The sequence below is a fragment of the Mustela erminea genome, chromosome 16 (genome assembly GCF_009829155.1).
Source record: "Mustela erminea isolate mMusErm1 chromosome 16, mMusErm1.Pri, whole genome shotgun sequence".
Classification (NCBI taxonomy): Eukaryota; Metazoa; Chordata; class Mammalia; order Carnivora; family Mustelidae; genus Mustela; species Mustela erminea.
In genome coordinates, this window is record NC_045629.1 from 20,185,446 (window position 1) to 20,193,333 (window position 7,888).

The window sequence follows — 7,888 nt, forward strand, 5'->3', positions numbered from 1 at the left end:
CCTGGGGTCAAATCCATGTGTTTGATATGTGACTATGTGGTTGGCAAATGTAGGGTGGAAAGGCTGCATGATAGAGCACATTGAAAATTGCCAGCTGTCTTTAAACGGCATGACCTGAGCAGAAGGCAGAGGCTTTAACCCACTGAGCCACCCAAGTGCCCCGCAATATATTAGTTCTTGATGCAAAAGCCAGAAAGCAGACCTGTGCTTCTAGGTTTTAGTAATCTGGAGAGGAAAGCCGTATGTTCAGCTCCTAGATTGAAATGGAAAATGATTCCCAAGGTGAAGAAGCAGTGTGTACTTCATTGAGGGCAGAGTGTGTATTTTGTCATTCCTTGCAACCTGCCATGGGACTTAACTGGAGATTGCTTTCTAGACAGAATTCCATCAGAAGGGAAGCAAATTCCTATGGATAAATTCTTTCTGTGAACCTAATTGCAAACACTGTATGGCATTCACTTAATAAAAGCAGGTTTCAGTACTCTGTTGTATCAGTCTGATGTTAGCTCCTCTGGTAAATGTGTCAACTCTCACTAAGGCTATCACTAAAGTATTAAATGTTGCTCTTCCTATCCCTGAGCAAACAAAGTACCTTAAAGTGTGACCAGGACATCTAAGATGATGGCATACACAAATGTGATAATGGGATGTGTTAGCAAATTCCACAACAGTGGAAGGATTATTACCCTCTCTGACTTTTAGTTACTAGGTTCCTAAAATTAAAGCACACCTTGGGATCCTTTATTGTTAGGAGATCACACCTCGAGTTTCACTGGCACTAACGAGGTAAAGAAGGGAGAGATCAACACCGTAATAGGAGAATGCACTTAATGTACTCTTGGAATGAAGTATAGTGAAATAGATGCTGAATTAATTATTGTAGGAACTACAACACGGGAATGAGGGGTGAACTGCTGGAACGAGCTTTAGGAAGCAAACAGAACATGTGAATGCCAAGTAAGTACTCTATCTCTTAATCAGACACTCAAAACACTCAAAAAGAAGGCTATTTAAAGTCTTAATCTTCAGGTTTTTAGTTTACTCCTTCTGTCTGAGTAAAACGGAGACACACATACAGACACACAGCAGTGGCAGAAGAAATGTCACTGTCTAATTTAATATCTTAAATTATTCAGGTGAGGATAGCCTCTCATAAGCAGAGATAAGAGAGAAAAATGAGTAGGGAGACTTTCTTTTTTCTTTCTTTCTTTTTTTTTTTTTTTTTCTTTTGAGTAGGGAGACTTTCAAAGGATGCTCTTGAGATGACATGCTTGTGAAGGTACCTGTTTTGACTGAGCCAAAGATGTAGCAAAGAAACAGAATGGAATAGATCGGTAGTTCTCAAATTTTAAGGGCATCAGAATCACATGGAGGGCTTGTGAAAACACATATTCCAGGACCCATCCAAGAACTTATGATCTTAAATTTTTAATTCAGACTTTTCTCTAGAAAGGTTTGACTGCTCTGAACTGCCTGACTTTGCAGATGTTGCTTTCTCTCCCCAGAGCTAGGACATTCCTCTGCCTTCACCACAGGGGGCTGTGGGAGGATGAGTCTGGGGCCTAGGGACCAGATAAAAGAAAAGAGTTAAAAGAGGGAGAGAGATCCAGGGAGAAGGGCTGGATGCCTACTCAGGATGCACTTTCTACAGTTGAAGAGGAAACCAATGTTAACTCTATGGTATTTATTTGATTTGTTTGGCATCATTTTCTGAATTTTGAGGTGGTTGTTATAAGATCATGTGGGGTTTTTTTCCTGTATTTTTCTTCTACATGATTTTCAAGACTGGCAAGATTCAATACATATTTCTAAAACAAATTATTTTCTCTTCGGCTAGATAGGGAAATGCTATAGAGTTTCTGCTGCTGGTTGCTGGAACAAGCTGCGGATTGTTCACGCCATTTTGACTGGACTCATCTGTCCCAGCATTAGGTGCACGTACTGTGGAAGAGCCCCTTCTACCTAAAGCAAGGGGAGTCACCATAGGGCTGCCATACGGCACAACTCTGAGGCGTCATCCACATTGTTGCCGTACTCCACGTGGAACGTTCTTCACTATTTCCTGAAAATCTAGTTATTGTTATGACCTTGCGTATTCACTCTCACCTATTGTCTTTCAGTGTGAGTAAAAGATCTTCAAATCCACTCTGGTAGCAAACTAAAAATTAAATGACAATAAAAATTTATAGCAAAAATGGAAGAAAAGAGCTCAAAGTGATGAAGAACCATCTCTCACTTGTCTGGTTTCACAGATGAGAAAACAAGCTCCTAGAAACATCCATTAAATACATTTAAGACTTGTCTATAATATAATTTTAATAGGTGCATAGTGTTGATTGCATATATAGATATAATAGTTTATTTAATGAATTCTATCTTGTAGGAACTTAATATTTTTTTTCAAAATTTCAATGTTATGGGCAATTTTCCATATTACTATTCATTAGAGAAATGAGACAGTGCAATTTTTATTTGCGATGGACTGGAATGTCAATATTATATTAGCAATGGTATTTTAGTATGCCACATTTAAGGCATCAATGTAAGCAACATATAAAATGCATAATATTTACTTATACATATTTTATATAAGAACTACTCTTCATTAGGTGTCCAGTCTAAGGCAGGTTCTGTGCTAAGAGATCAGGATGGTATCTCGTGTAATCCTGGTACCTGTCCTATCACATAGAATTGATAATTATTCCCTAGTGGCCAGATAAAGAAACCAAAGTTGGTCAACTTTGGCTAGCACAACTGCCCCAGATGCACAGGTAGTAAGAGGCAGTGTCAGGTGCCTCTCAAATTACCTAATATTTGAGCCACTATCATGCTGTCTTTCCTTGCCTTGATGATAACAAAGTAGAGTCCTTAGCAGGGAAGAAATGGAAAGAACCTGACAATGAGAACAGGATCAGGTGGAGATTAATTAAGAAATTGACAGTCTAGGTGTTTTGAATCCATTTAAATGAACATGAATGTTATTTATTAAAATGCTAATAATACATTAAGTTATAAACATAAAGAGATTTAAATATCAGCTATGTACATTTCAATATTCATCTTCAAATTAAAGGCAAATAATTCCTAGCTGTGGAACTGCTGGGCCAAAGAATGTTGGTTTGTAAATGTATGAATTTCCCAAATGAAATCTGAAACTGGTCCAGCACATAGAGGGCAAAGAGAGACTGAAGAAACCAGACTGGTAGCTGGCAGTTTCAATAAGCAAGGGAACTTACATATGGGGCTCATCTTGGGTGCCATAAGATAAGTAGATCTCCACACCCACCTGCCAGATCTTAAAACTTTATATAAAGACCTTACCTAGGTTCAGTCACTTATCTTAGTCCAGATGATCTCAACACCACATTGCTCTCTTGAGTTTGCATCCTTGAAACTGGCTTGTACAATAGAAACAGTGGGCAGAATGTACACTGCAAGGGCATAGGAGATGGTGAGGGGCCTCCAGTTGCTTGGGTCCAGCTCATAGTTCATTCAGTAGTCACGTTCCTTCAATAAGGAGATAGGTAAAATTTTAACTTTTTAAAATATTGTCAAATTTTCCTTCAAAAATTTCTTAACAATTTGCTTTCCTTCTAATCTTTCTTCCTGACATTCTTATTGCATTGGAAGTACTTCTTTTTTTAGTTCCTCAAAGCACGTCTTTTGAAGAAAATTCCTCAGAGGTGCTTCTTTAAAAAAAAAAAATTGTTTTGGGCTGCCTGGGTGGCTTGGTCAGTTAAGTGTTTGCCTTCAGCTCAGGTCATGATCCCTGGATCCTGGGATCCAGCCTCATGTCCTGTCAGTTTTCTTTCTAAGGTTCCTGTGTCTGTTCTTCTCAATGAGGCTCACATTTATTAATTTTCTTAAAATTCCCCAACTCCTTATTGCCCTAGCAGCATCGTTTTAAGGAGCAATGAACAATTGTTACTCTGCTAAAGCTTGCTGCCTCAAAGTCATTTTCAGATTTAGAAGAAGAAGAAGAAGAAGAAGGAGAAGGAGAAGGAGAAGAAGAGGAGGAAGGAATTTAGTTTAACAGGCTGGACCTCTTTTGGTGAAGGTTGGGGATAGACTCTACATGGCTTTTTTCTGAATGGTGATCTTGCCTGAGAGAAATGATAATGACTGAAGTAAAAGGCCTCTTTTGCATCTCCTGTGTGCCCTCAGCACATTTTAATTCTAATTACAGAAGAAGTCCAAGAGAGCCTTTCACAGAAAGAGCCAATTATAACCACAGCCCCACATGGAACACATTGAGGGTTGCAGTCGCAGCTGTTGAGCATTAGCGTGAGACACACACTGGAAATGTCTCATGAAGCATACGTTGAAAAGTGGTTTATTACACTCAGCTGTATGGGAGTCCTTTGCTGTTCTTAATACCAGGGAACAGTTTTTTTTTTTTAAATACCAGGAGGCCCCTCATATTTCTTTAAGCTTTGGTCATGCAATTTTTATGCACTGATATTGCATGAAACCATTTGGATTGTTTAGAATGCCCTGGATCTATCCCTAGCAGAGGGCATAGGACTCAGTTTCAGATCGTTATCTTTGGGCAATGGCTTTGGCTTATTTTTGACTGCAGGGAAATTAGAAAATAGTAATTCAGTGGCTTCTAGGTTATAAATCCTGGGAGCTGGTGAAGTGCATGATAAGGGCAAGAGGTGAAAGGGCATTGGGGATGAGCACAAGCGTCATTGAAGCTTTACCCCAGAACAAGATGGTATGCTAACTGGCATTCACAGCAGAGAGATCATGATCATGGAAGATCAGAGATCTCTTTGTTATTTCAAAACTGAAATAAGGTTTTGGTGTTGTCTTGGTGGCCATATTATGAGTATCTTAGTGGTTAGTTTTTTTCTCTTCTTGTACACAATTTTGCACCAGTAGTAATCAAACAGAGTAAAAACCAAAACCAAAGCAAACAGGAGAGGAAAAGCACACATCACTGGAATTTAAAGATAATCTCACATTCCATTTTAGCTAATATTTCCTATTCTCACCTTCATTCAATTCAACTCTTGAAGCTGTCCAGTAATAAGTGTTAGTCACAACTCCAAGGTAAAGACAAGTGTGAAGGAAGAGTGAAATAGCCAATATGCTGAACACCCTGCATTTCCCCTGGCTACTCAGGGGAGTGCTAGTAGATTCAAAAGGGAGAGAAGACACCCATACATTAATGGTCAGGACCAAGAGAACGTCCTAGCACAGAAGATATGCATAGGGAAATATTTTATTTTTCTTTGAGGCTTTGGACCTTAAAGCTATTGTAGTCTCTAGGTGAATTTGGCACCTGGGAATGTTACGACGGATTTGCTCAGTTGAGGCAGGTCCCAGTGGTATGAATGATGCCACTTTATTATGCTACCTACTCCCCACAAGTCACTCTTAGATAGGAAGGGTTATACGAAAGCTTCCCAAGTACAAGGTGATGTCCTAATTATAGGTTGGGACATTTCCAAGGAGTCTTGCAGTGCATTGCTATCTTTAGTTTACAGAGAGTCAAAACTGGGAAACTTTTGAGAATGGCGTGGGGTGGGCATCTAAGACCCCATAACAGTTGTGCCTATGGCCCAGAATATTTCGATGCCACCGATTTTCAAAATATGAAAAGCTGAGCTTATAAGGCAATTCAGAGACCTTACTTTAATCGATGAGAAAATTATAGTGTTTTATTTTTGTGATAGTTATATATGGTAAGGCAGGGAGATAACTTTTTAAACAGGTATCAAACAGTTAAATTCATGATAGAGATTCTAGTCCAAAAAGTCTTCTGGCTTTGAGGAGGAGGTCATAATGGGCTCGGATTGTCAGAACGGCTAAAATTAACAACTCACTAAACAACAGACATTGGTGAGGATGCGGAGAAAGGGGAACCCTCCTTACACTGTTGGTGGGAATGCAAGCCAGTGCAGGCACTCCAGTACATAGGATGGAGGCTCCTCAGAAGTTGAAAATAGATTCACATTACAACAGCAGTTGCACTACTAGATATTTAGTAAAAAGATACAAACATAGTGATTTGAAGGAGCACATGCCCCGTGATGTTTATAGGGGATAGCAATGTCCACAATTGCTAAAATACAGAAAAGAGACCAGATGTCTATCAATAAATGGATGGATAAGGAGGTTTCGGTACACACACACACATGAGCACACACACTGGAATATTACTCAGCCATCCAAAAGAATGGAATTCTGCCATTTGCAATGACATGGAAAGAACCAGAGAGTATGCTAAGTGAAATCAGTCAGTCAGAGAAAGACAAATACCATATGCTCTCACACATATGTGGAATTTAAGAAACAAAACAGATGAACATAGGGGAAGGGAAGGAAAAATAAAATAAGAAGAAAACAAAGAAGGAGTAAACCCTAAGAGCCTTTTAACTATAGGGCAAACTGGGAGCTGCTGGCGGGGAGATAGGTGTGAAGGTGCAGTAACTGGGTGATGGGCATTAAGAAGGGCACTTGAAGTAATGAGCACTGGCTGTTATATACAACTGAGGAATCACTGAATTCAACCTCTGAAACTAATAATATAGTATATGTTAATTAAATTGGATTTAAATTAAAAAGAGACAAATATTTCTGCCTTTATGAAGTTAAATTTGTGAGACTAATACATGTAAAAGTGAGTGAATTCTGAAATATGGTAGAGGGCAATGAATGCTACTGAAAAAAATAGAGCAAAACAATGGAGTTTGGAATGTTAGTGGGAGCAGATCAGGGTGCTGGGTTTGTTGGGTTCTGGTGAGAGTCCTCTTCCTGACTTGTAAACAGCTTTGCCTTTGTCTATCCTCACATGGCAGAGAAGAGTTAAATTAGCCATATCCCCTCTTGTAAGCCATATCCCTTCTCCGCCCTCATGACTTCATCCAAACCTAACTATCCCCAAAAGCTGACTTCCAAATGCCATCACGTTGGGAGTTAAGGTTTCAATGTGGCATTTTGGGAAGGCACAAATGTTTAGCCCATTGTAAGGGGATATGCCTAATTTGGGATGAAGACGTGATTCCTCATTTAAATTGGGAAATAGAATGTGAGTGATTCTCAAAGTAAAGAAGGAAGCCTCTTCAGCAAGTACAGTGATATAACATTTAGATGACTCATCCCACTGGTAGGCAGTCCTTCATTGTGCATTATTTGCATGCGAGTGGCTTGAACCACCTACTGGCATAATGAACCCCACACAGATATTCTTCTCATTGTACCATCTGAGTATATATTGGGGAACTGTGATTCTAGACCCTATCCTATGTCTCAGCATTACTTGTTTGAGATGAACAAAATAGTGGATACTTTCCTGAATCTACTAAGCCAGAATATATGAGGACAAAACCATTTATAAATACTTTAGATGATTCCGATGCACATCCAGGTTTAGGAAACATGAGCTTTTACTTGGTGTGGCCTTGGAGTAAATATCACTGAAAAAATATCTTGAACCATTTCAGAGACTTCTGGAAGCAATGTCAAAGAAATGTATTCAGGACACTCGAGGAGACCGATTAAATCCATAGCAAGGATTAGGGAAGTGACTGAGAAAGATGAACTTTTAGTAAGTCATTGATCCCTAGTATCACTTGTTAATACATAGGAATATTCAGACAACACTATTGTAAATGTTATCTTTATTCTGTAATTTATTTAATGTTAAAATTTGTTCCTAATTCACCTGTGTTCGGAAACTTAAAAATTGAATTACTGAGTAAAACTACGAGTCTTTTACAAAAAATGAATATTATGTTGGAATAAAAAATAAGAAATTTATAGTACTTAGAGAAAAATATATTCTCTATAATTTGGTAACTTAAAACGTTATAAAATGACTGTTTTAAGGGTATCGTTGATATGATTATTGACATTATTTTTCCCCCATGACATAAAAAAC